The 19,807-nt window shown below is 36.7% G+C and overlaps 1 long non-coding RNA gene across 3 annotated transcripts in view; it reads right to left on the bottom strand.

Moving 5' to 3' along the window:
* Window positions 1-19,807, bottom strand: part of LOC122682977 — a 64,811-nt gene that overhangs the window by 14,502 nt on the left and 30,502 nt on the right. For all 3 annotated transcript variants that reach the window (XR_006337587.1, XR_006337584.1, XR_006337588.1), the window contains exons 2-3: window positions 10,928-11,002; window positions 9,235-9,351 (exon numbers count right to left, since the gene is read on the bottom strand). This is a non-coding gene — a long non-coding RNA (uncharacterized LOC122682977). The remainder of the gene's footprint in view (window positions 1-9,234; window positions 9,352-10,927; window positions 11,003-19,807) is intronic.

A 19,807-nucleotide genomic window follows, 5' to 3' on the forward strand; every position in this document is an offset into this window, starting at 1 on the left:
TAAAACTGGTAATTAAAGATCCAATTCAATTCACAAAACAAATACTGAGCAGGCATTTCCTTTTACAAAGTATTTATTGTGCTATATAAGCTGTGGGAAAATCAAACATGATTAAAATACAGTTACCATTTCTCATATGCTTATAAGAATGAGTGTGAATAACCATCAGTACAAGGCAGAAGGAAAGATGCCAAATAGAGTGTGTCTTAAGACTCCAGAGGAAGGAATGATTAAATTTGATGGAAAGAATTTGGGTAGGATTTTGTGACCAGAGAAGCAAAGAAGGGACATGAGCAAAAACTTGGAAGAATGAGTAGTCGTAGTACATATTTGAGAAGTGATGAGTAAACCAATGTCTAGAGTGCAGAACGTACAGAGAAATGAGATGAAGTTGATGCTGAAAAAGGTAGGTTAGGGCTGGATGGAGAAGGTTCTCGGATGTTGTGCTACAAGTTTCATGGCAAAGATGTGGAGGTGTAGGAAGAGCCTAAGTACTTACTCTGAGAAGAGCATAATCCATCCTGTGTTTCAGGATGAAACATATCTAGCAAAGTAATGATGGTTTGGTGAAGCAAGAGGTTAGAGGCAGAGAGCTAGTTTAGCAGGATGATTGCAATTATTAACAAATGATATCTTATGATTTTAGTAAAAGGTAACCACTCTTTCTTTAATGTACTGAAAAGCCTACTTTCTGCTTTTGAAGTGGCAAAAGAGTCCTCTCATTGCCACCTCTGTTGTTGGTCCTGGCCTCTGAGGTCTCACTCGATCCATATCAGCATTTCTCTCCCTGGAGGGCTTCCCAGGTGGTGTATCCACCTGCCAGTGCAGGAGATGCAAGAGATGTGGGTTCAATCTCTGGGTCAGGAAGATCCCCTGGAGAAGGAAATGGCAACCTGCTCCAGTATTATTCTTGCCTGAAAAATTCCATGGACAGAGGAGCTTGGCAGGTTGCAGTCCATGGGGTTGCAAAGATTTGCAGAGGACCGGGCACAGCACAACAGAGCATAGCTGGCCACTCTGTGGGTCACAGGCTGAAACACTGCCCTGCACATCTAAGTGGGGCACAGGCCTGTTCCTGGGAGAGCGTACTCCTGGGCATCTGTGGACTCACCACTCTGCTCCCAAGTAAACGGATGTTCTTGTGATGGCTACAGGGACTGGGAGAGTCATGCATAGATTACTATCCAAGAACATCTTCCTTCCATAAATTTGTGATTTCAGGTTCTTTATTGAAGCGATACTTTTACTTTACAATTAAGCATGTATCTTCAGAGTAATAATAATGTAATCTTAATTTGAGTTTTTGTATTGACCACATTTATATCTCTAATAAGATAAGACAAATCAATACACATAATTATAACTAAAACTCAGTGGACACAACAATTTGCTGTATTAAGATGTCATTAAAAATGCCACTTTGACTTATTAATTTGGTAAAGATTAAGAATAAATTACACCAAATGTTGGTTTTGATATAGTCTTATGTACTACTCCTAAGATGAAAATTGGTAAGACTTTTATGGAAGGCCACTTTTCAGTATTGGAAGTTTCATGCTCCAGAATTTCTAAATTATATGTGAGGGGATTCATGCCAAAGAAATAATTTTAAATATATAAAAAGATTATGGTATAATTATATTCATTACATTGTTAGTATTGGGAAGTGAAAAAGACCTAATTGCTTAACAATAAGAGACTTGTGAATCGTTTTTTGAAATTTACAAGGATATTTGGTTAGGAGAATAAAAAGTTATGACTTTCTTGTTCGTTCTTTAAATTTCTTTGGAAAAGTTATCAAAACATTAAAAAATGTTCCCTATGTAAGACACTACTTATTTTTCTTTATACTCTATCCAAACAGTGGAAGAATAAATATGGTTAAAGATTTAGCAGTTAATTTTTTGTTTTTTCAATTAACAGCCATTATTCTTCAAAGCATAAAATTTAGGAACTATTATATAAGTATTTGTATTTATGTAATTAAACCCATCAGATAAGTCTTATATTATTAATTATTTCATCTCTTCGAATCTTTTCCCATAAGTTTGGTTTAGGCTGCAGTGAGCCAGTTTTTTTTTTTAATCTTTTTTTCTTTAAAATTGGTTTTATTTTTGAATGAGGAAAGAGATTTGAGTATCTAGCCAACTCATTAAATTCTTTTTCCTTTGCTTAAAAGAAATAACAAAATTTTTTCTTGAATTCTATTGCTGATTTAATTTTCTCCTATTGAGTCTTTAGCTTTTATTCCCCTCTCAACACATAAATTTGGTTTCATTTAGTCTTTTCGAGTCTAGTGGGCTCTCAGTCTAAATTTTTTTTTAATCTACCTGACAGTCAAAAGAACTCCTGGTTTCTATAAGGATTAAGTCAGGAAGCAGTTTCTAACTACAACAAATTGAAACGTTTGCACAAGGAAGTGTTGCTTTTATAAGTGATGGGAAACTTCAAATTTGATTACAAGCAACCTTTGGCTTCCTATCTGTTCAACAATAGGCCATGTTGTTAAGGGCAATTTCCATGCACAGCATGTGGGTCCCATTTTTTCATCCTTAGACATGGTTGTTTACTGTTCAGCACTGTTTATGCATTTTAATCAGGCTTTTTCAGTCTCCCTTAATAAATCACTACAAAGCGAATGTACCAAAACAAGAACTATTATGCAGTATTGGTTGCCCTTACACATTATTTGCTGCCCTGGAGTTTCACTCAGTACCCAAATTTAAAACATAATGACCACAAGAACAAAATCCATAGCTAAGAGTATTATATTTAGAATTGCAACATTTCTGGCTAAATACCCTCTTAGAGCGCCATTCTTTAACAGTAGGAGCCTGACTTTAAAATTCAGTTCAAGCAAGAATGACTTAACAATTGGAACCTGCCATCAGTCTTGGGGACTGAAAAGTCTTTCTGATGGGATGAAGCTGACAGCCTAGTTCCTGCCTGGCAGGCATTCACATGAAATGTGCCTGTATTAGTATAGATAAATGTTTAGACATTCAGGTATCTTGCTGTCTGAGGAGAGTATTACCGGGTAAGGCAATGGTAAGCAGAAGAAAAGGGAGTTTTCAGGCATTTATGCCTGAGTGAGAAAAAACAATGACGTGTTAGCATCATCTGGCCAGCAGGCAAAAGCAACAGTGTGCCCTATCTCTCTTCCCTCTTTAAAGCTAAACTTTCATTTGCTTCTAAACAAAGACAAAAGTACAAATTTTCCTCCGAGAATTTTTTGTTGTTGTTGCATTAAGTAGCTTTTCTTAACTTTGGTTTCCAGCATCAAAGACAGGTTATAATAAGCTATAATATTTTAAAGCCCAGGCCGGAGGTAAGAAAGCCTTAAAGGAAAAAGCAAGCAAGGAGCATTGTACAATGTAGATTTGCATCTTAAAACATGACAGCACTTAGAATTTAGATCCACTGATGTATTTTAGAATAGTCACTGGAAAATTAACAGCATGAATATGTATTACAATTTCTTGGAGACTCAGGAGGAAAGTTTATCAAAAATAGGAATTCCCAGAAAATGTTTTAAATGAATAGATGGTCCCCAAACCAAGTAATTATTTGGAAATGTGGATGCTAACCTACTTTGCAAAATATCTTGTATTTCCCTTTGACATCACTGTGTAAAATTCACTGGAGTCCCATGGAATTCAGCAGAGGCAGATGCTGTGCATAATTCCTTACTAACGCAGCCAGCCAAAGTGCTGTTTCGGACATAGCCTGGAGAGAATATTTCATGAGTAGGAAATCAGACTGTCATGTGTTTAATTAAGAGGCAGAATAAAGTGTTTAAGGACCTTTTCTGAAAGTATTCATCATGAAAGCGACAGCCACACTTTAGAAGTGCTCTGACTTAAATTCCTATGCATCCAATGGTATAGTGCAAACGTATTCTACCTGAAAAAAAGAAACTGGGCATTTAATTGACAAGTTTTCTAAATTGTAGCAAAATCTCCAGAAATTCACTCTTTACCTCTTTAGTTTTGACTATAAATTTTTAGTCCTTTTTTTGTTCCCCCCCAAATAATTTTTTTTTTCTCTCCAGCCCAGGTCCTCAAGCATTGATTCCTTTCCTCAAGATGTCCCCCTGGCTGCTGGTTGCAGTAGGGATAAAGTAATCTGGAAAATATCTTTTCACAACAACTCAATTTGTCTTTCAGGAAATTCATCACAATCCTCTTTATTTCTTTGTCCATAAAACTTTGAAGCACAGACTTTTAACTCGTGACCTTGATTCACCCCTTCTCTTTAGGGAATAAATGCACTTATGCATGGGCAAAGGACTTCATTTCCCAGTCTTTTGTGGCTAGGTGTGATGATGTGACTATGCTCCAACCAATAAAAGACAAACAGGAGTACTGTGTACACTCTCCAAGAAGACTTCCTAAAAGGAAGGAGTTTCTTTAGCCTCCATGCTCACCCCAAAATCCAGCTGCTTAGAATATATATGTGATGTTGGAGCTCTAGCAGATATATAGACCCTGAGGATTAGAATCACATCCTATAGATGGCAGAGTGGTGAACTGCAAGGATTCTGAGTCTTGGATAATTTTATGGAACTATATCCAGTCATGAGCAGTGTTAGGTTTTTCTGTTACACACAACTGAAATACACCATTAGGATACACCTAACTGAAGTAGGGGGAAGTTTTTTAAATGGTGATTTTGATATAATTAGAAGAAATTTATTAAACTATTTTTTAAAAAAGGTCACAAAAAAAAGACAGCTTAACACAGATGGAATTTTTATGCTCAGCAATTTTCCTTCTGAGTATGTGTTTTTGATAGCTAAGTATCTGTTTGAACCCATAAATGTTTATGATGTGGACAAATTCTTCCTCTGGCCTATGGTAAAGTCATTGATTGGCCAACTATATAGAATTATTGGCATAAGACTTTGAATCTAATGCTGCCAGACATCTGGGGAACATGTTGGAGATTTGGGGTTTATATCTGGTTTGGTAAGTACAAAGCATTTCTTTAAAGTTCTGCTTGCCTTAATAGTTCTGTCTTGGACTGCTCAGGGCTAAAAAGAAACACATTTCCCAAATACATTAATCAGAATGATGCTATGATTATTTTATAATTATTATTATTGCAACATTTATTGAGCACTTACTACATGTAAATACTTTACTAAGCACTTTACCTGTATAATTTCATTTAATTCTTTCATCTATAAGATAGAGATATCATTGTTTTTATCATTTTACAGCTGAGGAGATCAAAGCCCAGAAAGCAAATCAGCAGCTTCTGGGAATGGAAGATAGGCGATTTAGACTTAGACAACTGGAAAAGTTGGGAGGAATGTTTGCTTGAACATAACATTGCTGATACTGCTCATGGGGTTCTCAAGGCAAGAATACTGAAGTGGTTTCCCATTCCCTTCTCCAGTGGACCGCATTTTGTCAGGACTCTCCACCAAACCCGTCCGTCTTGGGTGTCCCTAAATGGCATGGCTCATAGTTTCACTGAGTTAGACAAGGCTGTGATCCATGTGATCAGATTGGTTAGTTTTCCGGGATTGTGGTTTTCAGTCTGTCGGCCCTCTGATGGAGAAAGATATACAAAAAAGATCTTCATGACCCAGATAATCATGATGGTATGATCACTCACCTCAAGCCAGACATTCTGGAATGTGAAGTCAAGTGGATCTTAAGAAGCATCACTACGAACAAAGCTAGTGGAGGTGACGGAATTCCAGCTGAGCTATTTCAAATCCTAAAAGATGATGCTGTGAAAGTGCTGCACTCAATATGTCAGCAAATTTGGAAAACTCAGCAGTGACTACAGGACTGGAAAAGGTCAGTTTTCATTCCAATCTCAAAGAAAGGCAATCCCAAAGAATGCTCAAACTACTGCACAATTGCACTCATCTCACACACTAGTAAAGTAATGCTCAAAATTTTCCAGGCCAGGCTTCAACAGTACATGAACCATGAACTTCCAGATGGTCAAGCTGGATTTAGAAAAGGCAGAGGAACCAGAGATCAAATTGCCAACATCCGTTGAATCATCATTAAAGCAAGAGAGTTCCAGAAAAGATCTACTTCTGCTTTATTGACTATGCCAAAGCCTTTGACTGTGTGGATTACCACAAACTGTGAAAAATTCTTAAAGAGATGGGAATACTGACCTGCCTTTTGAGAAATCTGTATGCAGGTCAGGAAGCAAAAGATAGAACAGGACAAGGAACAATAGACTGGTTCCAAATAGGAAAAGGAGTACGTCAAGGCTGTATATTGTCACTGTGCTTATTTAACTTACATGCAGAGTACATCATGAGAAACACTGGGCTGGAGGAAGCACAAGCAGGAATCAAGATTGCCGGGAGAAATATTAATAACCTCAGATATGCAGATGACACCACCCTTATGGCAGAAAGGGAAGAAGAACTAAAGTACCTCTTGATGAAAGATGAGAGTGAAAAAGTTGGCTTAAAATTCAACATTCTGAAAACTAAGACCATGGCATCTGGTCCCATCACTTCATGGAAAATAGATGGAGAAACAGTGGAAACAGTGACAGACTTTATTTTTTGGTCTCCAAAACCACTGCAGATGGTGACTGCAGCCATGAAATTAAAAGACGCTTACTCCTTGGGAGAAAAGTTATGACCAACCTAGACAGCATATTAGAAAGCAGAAACATTTTGCCAACAAAGGTACATCTAATCAAAGCTATGGTTTTTCCAATAGTCATGTATGGATGTGAGAGTTGGACTATAAAGAAAGCTGAGCACTGAAGAATCAATGTTTTTTAACTGTGGTGTTGGAGAAGACTCTTGAGAGTCCCTTGGACAGCAAGGAGATCCAGCCGGTCCATCCTAAAGGAAATCAGTCCTGAATATTCATTGGAAGGACTGATGTTGAAGCTGAAACTCCAATACTTTGGCCACCTGATGCGAAGAAGTGACTCACTGGAAAAAAACCCTGATGCTGGGAAAGATTGAAGGCGGGAAGATAGAAGATGAGATGGTTGGATGCCATCACTGACTCAATGGACATGAGTTTGAATAAACTGTAGGAGTTGGTGATGGACAGGGAGTCCTGGTGTGCTGCAGTCCATGGGGTCGCAAAGAGTAGGACACGACTGAGCGACTGAACTGAGCTGAACTGAACTGAACTAAATTGAACTAAACATTGCTGATGAGGTAGTAAATAATTATAACCCCCAATCCAGAAGAATACAGAAATAGAGAAATATGAGTTTAGTATTTGAGGAAAGGGTATACAAGAAGATGGGAACAGTTCCCCTGTTGGAGCTTGAAAGTTTGCAAAGGATGGCTGAGGAACACTTTTGATAGGTTCACAGGACTAGGGCAACAAAAGTTGAAGTCAAGGACCTGTTAATGTTGAGTGCTCAGGTGACTACTTTGGCCTGGGACTCTGAAGGGCTACACTCTACTAACAAAGGTGAACCATAAGCAATCCAGCCCTCCCATCTAGGTGTCCTAGAGAATTTCAGTTCTTGAAGTTGATTAAAGGTAATTCTTGATTGCTAAAATCTTTAGGTGCCTGGCAAAAGCAGATGGAAAATCCTCTCTGGAGAATGGTAACATTATCCCAGGTCTCAAAATCATTTCACAAGCAAATTTTTCTACACAATGTGTGGTATACAATAAAAGATAACATGATGTGAAATGAGCTAGTTAGCATAAAGAGAATTAGTAGAAACAACAGACCAAAAAAAAAAAAAAAAAAACCAACCCAGAACCCCAGAAGTTTCAGATATTAAATTAATAAGACACTGTTTTTAAAATAACTTCCTTGCCAAGTTCAAGGATATAAAAAATAAAATTAAAAATCTCAGTTGAGAGCTAGAAACTACAAAAAATATTGAAATTTGACCCCTACAAAATATCCTTATCCAAATAATTTTATAAGTAAAACATACAGCAATTAAAATCAATATGTTAATGAATTGATTAAACAGTGTATTAGACACAAATGCAGAAAGAATTGGTGAACTGAAAAGAGAGTTCAGAAGAAAATACCCAAACTTCAGATGGAGAGATAAGGCAAAAGGTGATGAAAAGAAAAAGGAGAAAAGAAACATAAGGAAAGAATGTAAGGGTCTAATCTATATTCAAATGCAGTACCAGAAAGAGATAAGAAAATGGAAAGAAGGACTATTTGAAGAGAGAATGGCTGACTTTTTCCAAAAGTTGCTGAAAGACAACAAGGGTTTAAGAAAGAACAACAGGTTTAAGAAACTGGATATAACTGGATTCAGGATAAATAAAATGATATTCATATCTGGATACATCATAATAGAATTGAAAAAACAAACAATTAAAAAGAAGAAAAACAGCCAGGGGAAAAAAAGATAACCACTAAAGTAATAACAGTCTGAGATGTGATCTATCAACTGTAACAGTGAAAATCAGATGGCAATTGTATGAAACCTCTAATGTGCCAATCTAGAATAATTTACCCAATCAAAATATCCTTCCATAGTAAAGATAAAATTTTTAAAATGGAGAGAACTTATTACCAGCTGATTCATAGTATATGAAACCGGAAACTTCCTTTAGGAAGAAGGAAAAGGATGGTAAATAGAGAGTCGGAGACTAAGGAAGAGAAAAAGGAGAATAGAAATGGTAAAAATTTGGGTAAATATAAGAAAATACTACCTGTATAAAATAATTATCATGACTCAAGTAGTTAAAAATATATAGAGAGTTGAAACATGACAGTTTGATATATAGCATATATATTGGGAACAGAGCTAATGGTGTTCAGTATTCCAAAATTGTTTCATTGTCTCAGAAGGGAGTAAAAGCATCAACTAAGATTAGATTTTGATAAATTATGTATGAACATTGAAACCTCTGAAAAAATCACTAAAGAATAACAAAATACAGTAGAACTAATTTCCAAGCTAGTTGAGGAAAACTATGAAATAATAAAAATAATTGATCCAAAATAAAGGAAGAAAGGAGAGAAGGAACACAGAAGAGACGAGATGAATAGAAGAACTGAGTAAAATGGCATATTTTTTATTTAAGTAAACCAATGCTTACCTTAAATAGTAATGGATTGAATATCCCGATTAAAAGAAAAACATTGTCAGGCTGAATTAAAATACACAACTATGTATCTTTATAACAGACTCATCTAAAGCATGTATGCTATATATTCAGAAAAATTAAAGGTAAAAGAACAGAAAAGGCTCATTTTTACAGAAAGATAAACAATTATAAAAATGTATGAAATTAATACTGACCTCAGGAACTTCTCTGGTGGTCCGATGTTTAGGAGTCTGTGCTCAAAATGCAGGTTCAGTCCGTGGTCAGGAAACTAGGATCCCATATGTTGTGTGGTGTGGCTAAAAAAAAGTGACCTCAAAATATACAAAGAAAAAAATTGACAAAACTACTGGGAAAAAAACCAACAATTATAATGAGTAACTGTTATAAGAGAGCAAACAAAACATAAAACAAAATGAAGCAAGGATATAGAAGAACTGAACAACACAATTAACAATATAGACATGATAGAAATAGATGTAACACTACCCAACAACTGCAGAATGCACATTATTTTTAATCACGTATTGAATATTTACAAAGACTGCCCATACACAAGCAAATTTCAAAAAATTTCAAAGAACATTTTCACACCAAAATCAAGTAACCTAAAAAATATGATGAAAAGATAATTTGAAAATCCCAACATATTAGGCAACTAAAAATACACTTGTAAGTAATCAATATGTCAAAGAAGAAATTACAATACATTGGAAATTAGAAAATATATATTTTTTTAAACATTTATTTTTATTCATTTGGCTGCATAGAGTCTTAGTTGTGGCATGTGGGATCTAGTTCCCTGACCAGGGATCGAACCCAGCCCCCCTGTATCAGGAGCACAGAGTCTTAGCCACTGGACCACCAGGGAATTCCCTAGAAAATATTTTTAAACTTAAAACTTTCAGTAAAAGCAGTGCTTAGAAAACATGCAGCCTTAAAATGCAAAATACTCAGAAAAATCTCTGAAATTCATGATCTAAGTATCTATCTTAAGAAGTTAGAAAATGAATAGCAAAAGTAACTCAAAGAAAGTAAACAGTAGGAAATAAAATAGAAGCAGAAACTAATGAAGCAGAAAGCAAAAAGATTAAGAAAAAATGTAAAAGACTTGACTAATATGATAAGAATAAAAAGCACAGTTTTGCAAATCACACGATATGAAAAAGATAGTAAAAGGGTGTTAAAAATAATTTTATACCAGTATAGTAACAAATGAGGGGAAATACGTATCAACACATTTCTGAAAAACATATTTAGTCCAATACTGACCCAAAAAGAAAATTTGAATATTCTTACAATTGTTTAAAAAATTAATTTAAAACTCAAAATTTTCCTACAAACAAAGCTCAAGGCCCACATAGTATAAGTGGCAAATTCTAAAATACATTTAAAGAAGAAATAGTTCCAGTTTTGTAAAACTCTTCCAGAAAAGTAGAAAAACACTTTTGTGAACTCATTTCAACAAGTTAGTATAACTTCAATCCAAAAGTCTGACAAGGACATTATGAGAAAGGAAGATTAAAAGTCAATCTTATTTATAAACATGAATGGACATAACAAATCAAAGTCAACAATAATATCCAAAATATACAATAGATCAATTATATCATAAACCAGTTGGGTCTTCAAAAATTCTAGATTAGATACAATTTATTAATGAATTAGTATAATTTGTCACATTAATGAAGTAAAGGAGAAAAATATCATTGCAATAGATGCAGAAAAATGCAACTTCCATTATAATTAAAAAATTCTTTTAGTAAACTAGGAGTGGTTTATTGATAGAGGGTTTCTAAAAACCCTTACAGATATCATCAAATTTGATGATGGTTAAATGTTGAAAGCTTTCTAATTAAAACGAAAAACAAGAGAAGGGTATCTGCTTACCATTGTGTCTGTCTAATTTTGAACTGGAGAGTATAGTAGGGAAACTCTTACGTGTTTCTCTTGTAACACAAGACCCTACAAAATATGGGTTAAATCGTGAGAAAAAATTTTAATCTAACATAACAGTTCAGTTCAGCTCAATTCAGTCGCTCAGTCATGCCTGACCCTTTGCGACCCCATGGACTGCAGCATGTCAGACCTCCCTGTCCATCACCAACTCCCACAGTTTATTCAAACTCATGTCCATTGAGTCGGTGATGCTATCCAACCATCTCATCCTCTGTCATCCCCTTCTCCTCCCACCTTTAATCTTTCCCAGCATCAGGGTCTTTTCCAATGAGTCAGTTCTTCGCATCAGGTGGCCAAAGTATTGGAGTTTCAGCTTCAGCATCAGTCCTTCCAATGAATATTTAGGACTGATTTCCTTTAGGATGGACTGGTTGGATCTCCTTGCTGTCCAAGGGACTCTCAAGAGTCTTCTCCAACACCACAGTTCAAAAGCATCAATTCTTCGATGCTCAGCCTTCTTTAACATATCAGAAACTCTGCTAAAAAGCTTCTGGATTTTCCCAGAGGCTTAAGTAATGTCATAAAGGATCCAAACTCTTTCTCCTCTGTTCACCTTAGGTTGGTTCTTTGGCTTACCCTTTCATATTTTACAAGATGGCTGCCACAACCTCAGGCATCAGAGACAGAACAATATTTGGCCAAGGAAAAACTGCATTGCATTCATTACTTCCTACTCTCTATTTAACAGGGAGGGAAACTCGTCCTTGGATATCTCTAGCAGGTTTTCTTTACAGCTCATTGGATAGTGTTGGATCACAGGCCAATACCTAACTTCAAGGGAAGCCACAAGAATCATTGGTATTTTTGGCCCCTATAGGGATGTGAAGGCTCTGTCAGCCAGAAAAAGGCAAAGGAGAATAGGTAGAGAATGTCTTTTGTATAGTGAACAATAATGTCTGCCATAGACAGCTTAAGTAACTCACCCAAGGTCACATTTCTAGTAAGTGGCAGAGCTGGGATTTGAACTGAAGCAGCCTGACACACTCTGAAAGCCTATGCATTCTTGGCCTAGTATATGATGTTGAAAACAGTGTACTTTAACTTAATTCTCCATGCAGAATCCATAAAATCATCTGAATACATTGACTCAGTGCTACCCTCAAAGTCTTTATAGTACTCTATAACAGTATTCACAGAAATTAATTGACAGTCATTGAAAAGCTTAAATAAGCTTAAGTTCATCTGCTTTTCACAGAAAAGTTTTAATTTCACAGGGAACTTTTTTAGAAATAATTATTTATAACATTTGGGAATTTTAAAATCAATCTATTATGTGTTTGAAAGAATGTGAGAACAGCTCATCAACTTTGAAAAGCAGTAATATGCATACAAATCACATAAAAGGTTTATAATAAGATTAAGTATCACTAAGCAGAAAAAGAAACACAAAATACAAGCACACATTTAAAAATAAAATGGGTACATCTTAAAATAAATCTTTTCGGCAAAGTTAAAGTAGTAGAAGATGCTTATGTAGGAAAAAAAGTTTTAAAATTGTGAAATCATATTTTCACTTTACAGAACACAAAATTATATGAATATTATTAAAATTACATTATAACAGAACAATTGTACCTATTTATCACCTGTTGTAATAAAAGCAAATACAGCTAATTGATTTAAAATACCCTCGAGTGATTTTAATTATATAAACAAAAGTTAGTTTCTATAAACATGTGTATATGCATGTGTATATTTAAAATTGGTAAGCAAAATAACTTCATGAAATTGTTACTCTTGGCCCCAATCATTACTATGAGGTCAGCGTCTTTTAGCTTCCATACTCTATAGTTATATTTTTATATCGAAACAAGACCACATATTGCAATAAATAATAATTTTTTCCCCAATTTTCAGTACAACTTGGGCAGTATTTTATCTTCACATCTTTGTGAGTATTTCTATGGTTTACAAATCAAAAATGGCTATTCACAGCTCTATGATGTCTATCCCCAAAAGACACTGGCCAGTCTTGCTTGAGATGAGGGAGAATGGGGTAGAGACAGGAGGACTACCTCTACCTGGGTACCTGCAGATTATTTACTAGCATCATAGGTACAGTGCTGAAGTCTGGAGGCCTCAGGGTGAATAAAGGGCAGAGTTCAACAAATGGATCAGTACATTTCTATTGAACTTTGACAACAGTTCTAGGTACTATGGAGAATAGAAACCACCCTATATCTTTGGTTCAGAGGCTCACAATCTATTGTGGGAGAAATAATTATATATAAGTGAATAGGTAAGTGGCAGATTACATTAAGCAATTATAGTGATATGTGGAGAAATGAATCCTGACTTGGTAAGAACATGGGGAAATTTCCTAGAAGAAGCAGGAGAGAGTAGTGATAAAGCCATACTGTGCAGTAGAACCAGTTTGAACCAACAAGTATATTGGTGTGTGGAAGGTTTCAAATTGAATGGGTAGAGGATTTGAGAGAAGTATGCTTGAGATCAGACTGGAAAGGTAGGAAACAAACTCCTTACTAAATCCCTTTTATTAATGTGTCATATTTCCCCAACTGAAATAATCACAGGAAGTCTAAGCCCTCAAGGTCTTCCTGCATTGCCCAAACACTTGCTGTCCCAGTACATCCAACAGTCTAACCCAAATCCCACCCATCCTTGATCTTCAAGTCCTTCCAATGATGCCCTTTGGAGCTTCTCATTGCCATCAGCAAAGTCTCCTCTACCCTTGATTTCTTTCTCTGAAGGCTCCAACCACATACTTGCTCTAACACAAATCTTGTACTTCTGTGAGGGCAGAGCATCACCCAAGCCTTCTCAAGTAATGGCTGCTCCCACCTCCATCTAGAAAATCACTGGACCTGAAAGTGAGATAGTTGCCCTTTTCCTCCTTTTTGTTATTTCCCAAGAACCGTTCTTACCGCCTTGCTTAAAAATTCCCCTTCTTTTGATGAATTATATTGGTTTATCACCCTTCACTCCACGACACTGCAGACATCCATGATCTTTCTGGTCACTTTTCCTTATTCACTGAAGATTTTAGCACATCCCTCACTGCTTTTCAAACGACTGCACATGACTCAATGAACTGTCATCATTTTTGGTCATTTCTGTTTCCACACAACTGTTTCACCCCAAATCCTTAAATTTCAGTTCCTCCCTGACCCTTTTCCTGCCTGTGACCTTGTCTTCACTCCTCCTGGTACCTACCTCCATAGAACTTGTCATTATCATGCAACGACAACCACCACCACCATCATCCAACCCATCTTATTAATCAGTTTAGGCTTCCGTAACAGAATGCCATAGACTGGGTGGCTTAGACAAAAACATTTATTTCTCACAGTCTGGAGGCTGTGAAGTTCAAAGTCAAGTCCCAGATCAAGGTAGATCCAGTGTTTGGTGAGGGCACTCTTTCTGGTTTGCAGAAGCTGTCTTCCTCTTGTATCCTCACATGGCTGAGAGAAAAACCATCTCTCTGGAGTCTCTTCTTATAAGGATACTCATCCCTTTCAGGAGGGCTCAATCTTCATGACCTAATTCATTTCCAAAGTCTCTACCTCCTAATACGATTACATTGGGAGTTGGGATTTCAAAGTATGGATTTTGAGGGGACACAACATTCAGTCTGTAGCACTCCTAACAGCAAGTGTCCTACTCTCTAGAGAGTACCATTTAATATCCTTTTAGTTCAGTTCTTCAAACACTAAGATTTTCACAATTCTTTGAGCCCATGGGAACTTTTTTGAGCCCATTGACCGCACCAACTTTTTCAGTTCATCACCTGCCCTATGTACTCGTAACTCTTTTTACCCAGCTTAGGTTCCATTGTTAATTATTATAATAAGTCCCTTCAATCTAAACTCAGCTTCTTGCCCTTCTGTCCCCCTGCTGTATTCACTGGAAAAAACACAAACCATGGTTAAGTCCAATTCTCCATCTTCTCTGCTCCTGGTGCAGCTAAACCCCAAATCATACAGAATACTCTCGTTTTAAATTTACATCCACAAATCTTAGGTGGGATCTCCAACATCTGTCAATTCACTTCCTTATGTTCGGAGAATACTTTATTAAAAAAACACTGTTTCCTTTGTCCTCAAATGTAAAATTGACTCCTGCTCCACTCATTCACTGTTGGTATCTTTATTTATTTCATTGTATGGAAAAGCAATTGGTTAAGAATTTATTTTAAATCTACTAATCAATCACATCTGCACTTACAGCTTTTGCCTTTCCACCTGTTGAAATGGATAAATTGCCTAGACTCCTATGTAAGGCCGAGTAATCCGGTCGTACATGGACCAGTAACCCAGGTATGCAGGTGAGGGATCTTCTCACCTACCCTCAGACTTAGCTTTGGTCATTAGCCCTTCTTTTTTCTGAATTATCACTTTTTCCTTAACACTCTTCTTATTCTTATCAGTGCCTTAGCAAATGAAGCAAAACAAAAAAACCTTACACATTCCTACTCAGATACTGCTCCATCACTGTGCTCCCCTTTATAATAAAATTCTTCAAGAGATTTCCTTAAATGCATTGCCACTCCTTCATCTCCTATATTCTTCTTTTAAAACTGAAGTATCGTTGATTTACAATGCTGTGCTAGTTTCAGGTATACGGCAAAGTTATTCAGTCATATGTATTCTTTTTCAGATTCTTTTCCATTATACATTATCACAGGATATTGAATAGAGCTTACTGTGCTATATGCAGTATGTCCTTATTGGTTATCTATTTTACATACAGCAGTGAATATCTGTTAATCCCAAACTCCTAATTTCTCCCTCACCCTTTCCCCTTTGTTAAGCATAAGTTTGTTTTCTATTTGTGAGTCTATTTCTGTTTTGCAAATAAGTTCATTTGTATCATTTTTTAATATTCCACATATAAGTGATATCATATGGTATTTGTCTTTCTCTTTCTTCACTAAATATGATAATCTCTGGGTCCATCCATGCTGCTGCAAATAGCATTACTTCATTCTTTTTTATGGCTGGTTTATATTCTATTATATATATATATATATATATATATATATATATACACACACACACACACATATACCACATCTTTCTTATACATTTATCTATTGGTGGACATTTAGGTTGCTTCTATGTCTTGGCTACTATAAATAGACTTCTATACTCTTTGACCCATTACAATCAGGCTTTAGTCTTCATGTCTAGGCTAAAATAATAATAGTTAAGGTCCCTACAAACTCAGTTTTGTCAAATGTAGTCATTCCTTTTAAAAAGTGTATTTCCAATTTAAAAAGTAAGGAGAACTAAGCAGTTGAGTTTGGTCGAGAAGAGCCTTGCTACTAAGTATGATTCATGAACAGGCAACATCTACATCACTTGGGATCCTACTAGAAGTGCAGACTCTCGCGTCTCATCTAAGACTTTGGGCAACCTCTCTGAGCCTCAGTTTATCTCTAAAATGGATAATAGTCAAGTCTCACTCCCTGTCTTACTCAGTCTTGCTGCAGAAAGCTGACTGGTTGGTTCTTTCTTCTTCAATTGCTTTCTTTACTTGGTTCTAGGATGACACATGGTCCTAGTTTGCCTCGAACCTTAACTGAAACTCTTAGTCAGACTCTTTTGAACTCTTCTACTTCTTGACCTGTAATTGTTGGAGTGCTCATGATATTCTTTTCCACAGTTGTCCTAACCATCATGAACACACAAATTATAAATATTTCTATGATGTGATTCCTAAAGTCTCTGGATCATCACTTGAAGCTTCAGGCAATATTGTCTATTTGTTTCTTCATGTGTGTGAGTGTGAGTGTGTGTGTGTGTGTTCACCCAGTTGTTTCCAATTCTTTGCATCTCCATGGACTGTAGCGCACCAGGTGCCTCTGTTCGTGGAATTTTCCAGACAAGAATACTGGAGTGGAGTTGCCATTTCTTCCTCCCAACCCAGGGATCAAACCTGCATCTCTTATATCTCCTGCATTGGCAGGCAGATATTTACCACTTCTCAGCTGGGGAGCTGTTCTTCAAGTGTACAAATAGTATAATTTTTTATGTGGGCCACTGCACGAAAATGATTAGAAAGTACTTTCAGGATGATCACACCCAATTGCTTGGTTTTAAATACCATTTATAGGGAACTCCCTGGCAGTCCAGTTGTTAGGAGTGCCCACTTCCACTGCAGGGGGCAAGAGTTTGATTCCTGGTTGGGGAACTAAGATCCCCATGCCATGTGGCATGGCCAAAATAAATAAATAAAAATAAGTAAATACTATTTATATATTGATGATTTTCAAATTTGTATTTCTAACCTCAACTTTCCCCTGAACTCCAAGCTCCTGTATCCAGTTTCCTAAGAAATATCTTCACTCATATGTCTAATAGGCCATCCCTAACTAAAAATACCAAAACTGATCTCATCGCACCTCATGGGATCTCATGGCATTCAGGGAAAATGAAGAAAGGAGGAATTCTTGACTCCCCAATACAGAAGCAAATATGGGAACTAAATTCAAAACAGTCCCCAAATATGACCACTTTGGGGGTTCCCTCATAGCTCTGTGGGTAAAGAATCCACCTGCAATTCAGGAAACCCCAGTTTGATTCCTGGGTCAGGAAGATCCCCTGGAGAAGGGATAGGCTACCCATGCCAGTATTCTTGGGCTTCCCTTGTGACTCAGCTGGTAAAGAATCTGCCTGCAATGTGGGAGACCTGGGTTTGACCTCTGGGTTGGAAGATCCCCTGGAGAAGAGAAAAGCTACCCACTCCAGTTTGCTGGCCTAGAGAATTCCATGGACTGTATAGTCCTTGGGGTTGCAAGGAGTGGGACACGACAGAATGACTTTCATTTTCACTTTCATGACAACTTCTCATTGCCTCTACTACCTCTACCCTATTCCAGACCACCATTACCCTTACTTAAATGCATACGATTCCCTCCCAATTTCCCTACTTAGAGAATTGAGTGACTATTGGACACTGTAATAAACAAATCACCTAATTGCCCTGCTCCTGACTTTTCTTTGGTTGCCTATCACACTTAGAATAAAAAAGTCCTTTGGATGCTTATTGAGTTATACATGATCTGGCTTCAGGCTCTCTCTCCAACGTCAATTCCTCTCTGTCCCCAGCCAACCACGTCCCATCCATACTGGTCTCCTTTGCCTGTGTGCGTGCTCAGCTGCTTCAGTCATGGCCAATTCTTTGTGACCCTACAGTCTGTGGCCTGCCAGGCTCCTTTGTCCATGGGATTCTCCAGGCAAGAACACTGGAGTGGGCAACCATGCCCTTCTCCAGGGGATCTTCCTGGCCTAAGGATTGAATCTGCATCTCCTGCACTGCAGGCGGATTATTTTACCCACAGGACCACCTGGGTAGCCCCACTGTTCTCTTTACTGTTCTTCAAAACCAAGTGTGCACTCATCTCAGGCCCACGTTCCTTAGGGGCTAATCCTTTGTCCTAGATATTTTCAAGATTTGTGTCCATTCAGAAATTTGTTGAGATAGTATTACCTTCTTAGATTGGCCTTTACAAAAGTCCCAACCCAAAAAGCTTGACACGCCTCCCCTCACTTTGCATTATTTTCTTAGTAGCAGTCATTTTTACCTGCCAACACAATGCATATTTACTCTTTGTTTGTTGTCTGTTTTCACTTGAGAAAGTAAGTTCTATGAGACACAGGAAGCACTTGTTTTGTTCACTTCTGAGTTCTCAGTACCTAGAACAATATTGGGCTACAAATGTAGCTCAGTAAATGCACATCTAGTTAATTCTGAGTGAAGAAATGTTGTATGATACATTAGCATGGAGGGGTGGTTGGAGAAAATACAGGTAAGAAGCAAGGAATGTGGCTGGGATGCTTTTTGCAATAATTCAGGTCAGGGATAAGAATTGGTGCTAAAATAGCACATTGGAAATAGTTTTCAAAAGGAAGCAGGAAAAAATATACAAGCTTGAAAACCCAACGAGTCATTTTGATGCCCTCCTGGGAGTAAAAGTTGAATGAGGTTCAATCAGTCATGATGAAGTGACACTCAGGTAGTTAAACATTTTATTCAACATGTATTTATTACCATCTATAATGTGGCACCATGGAGAGAATAATATAAGGTTCCTCTTTGAGAAAGAAAAAATATGAAATCAGAAATCTGAGTCTCCCTTTAAGAAGCAAATCAGCTTTTATTAAAGGGAGGTGATGAAAAGAATTGCGTGAATCAGAGTACTTTGTTTATTCAGATTCTTTCTTGTAAAATGTGTATTTATTAAGGAGGCTAAATTTGGCTAGCTAACTAAACACATTTTAAGATTAAATTTGAATGCTCTGTGCTTTATCATAAGTGACATATTTCTTTGTTAAATTTCCTGCCATTCAATGTAAAGAAAAAGGAACTTTTTAATTAGATGTTATCATCATTATAACAGAGCTTGTCTTTTATAAACTGTTGTCCTTAGCTTTTTAATAGATGCCAAGGTTTGAGAAATATAAATAGTAAAAAAGTAATAACAATGGCTACTGCAGGCAATAGGAGTAGTCTATAAATCATACTTATTAATGGTTACTTCAGAAACAATGGAATTTAACATAAATTACTTTATAAAAATATTTTCCTATCTAGAATTAAGCTCTTCAGTCTCCAGCACTCTAAGAACTTCCATACAATTCCTTGTATCTGAAACAGCAGTTTGATTTACTGATACAGCTTTTTGCAGCAAGTTTATATTAAATAAAATGTTTGTCTGTTTCAAAACATAGGGATCGGGTAGAGAGGGAGGTGGGAGGGGGGGATCGGGATGGGAAACACATGTAAATCCATGGCTGATTCATGTCAATGTATGACAAAAACCACTACAATATTGTAAAGTAATTAGCC

This window comes from Cervus elaphus, chromosome 3 (genome assembly GCF_910594005.1).
Source record: "Cervus elaphus chromosome 3, mCerEla1.1, whole genome shotgun sequence".
Lineage (NCBI taxonomy): Eukaryota > Metazoa > Chordata > Mammalia > Artiodactyla > Cervidae > Cervus > Cervus elaphus.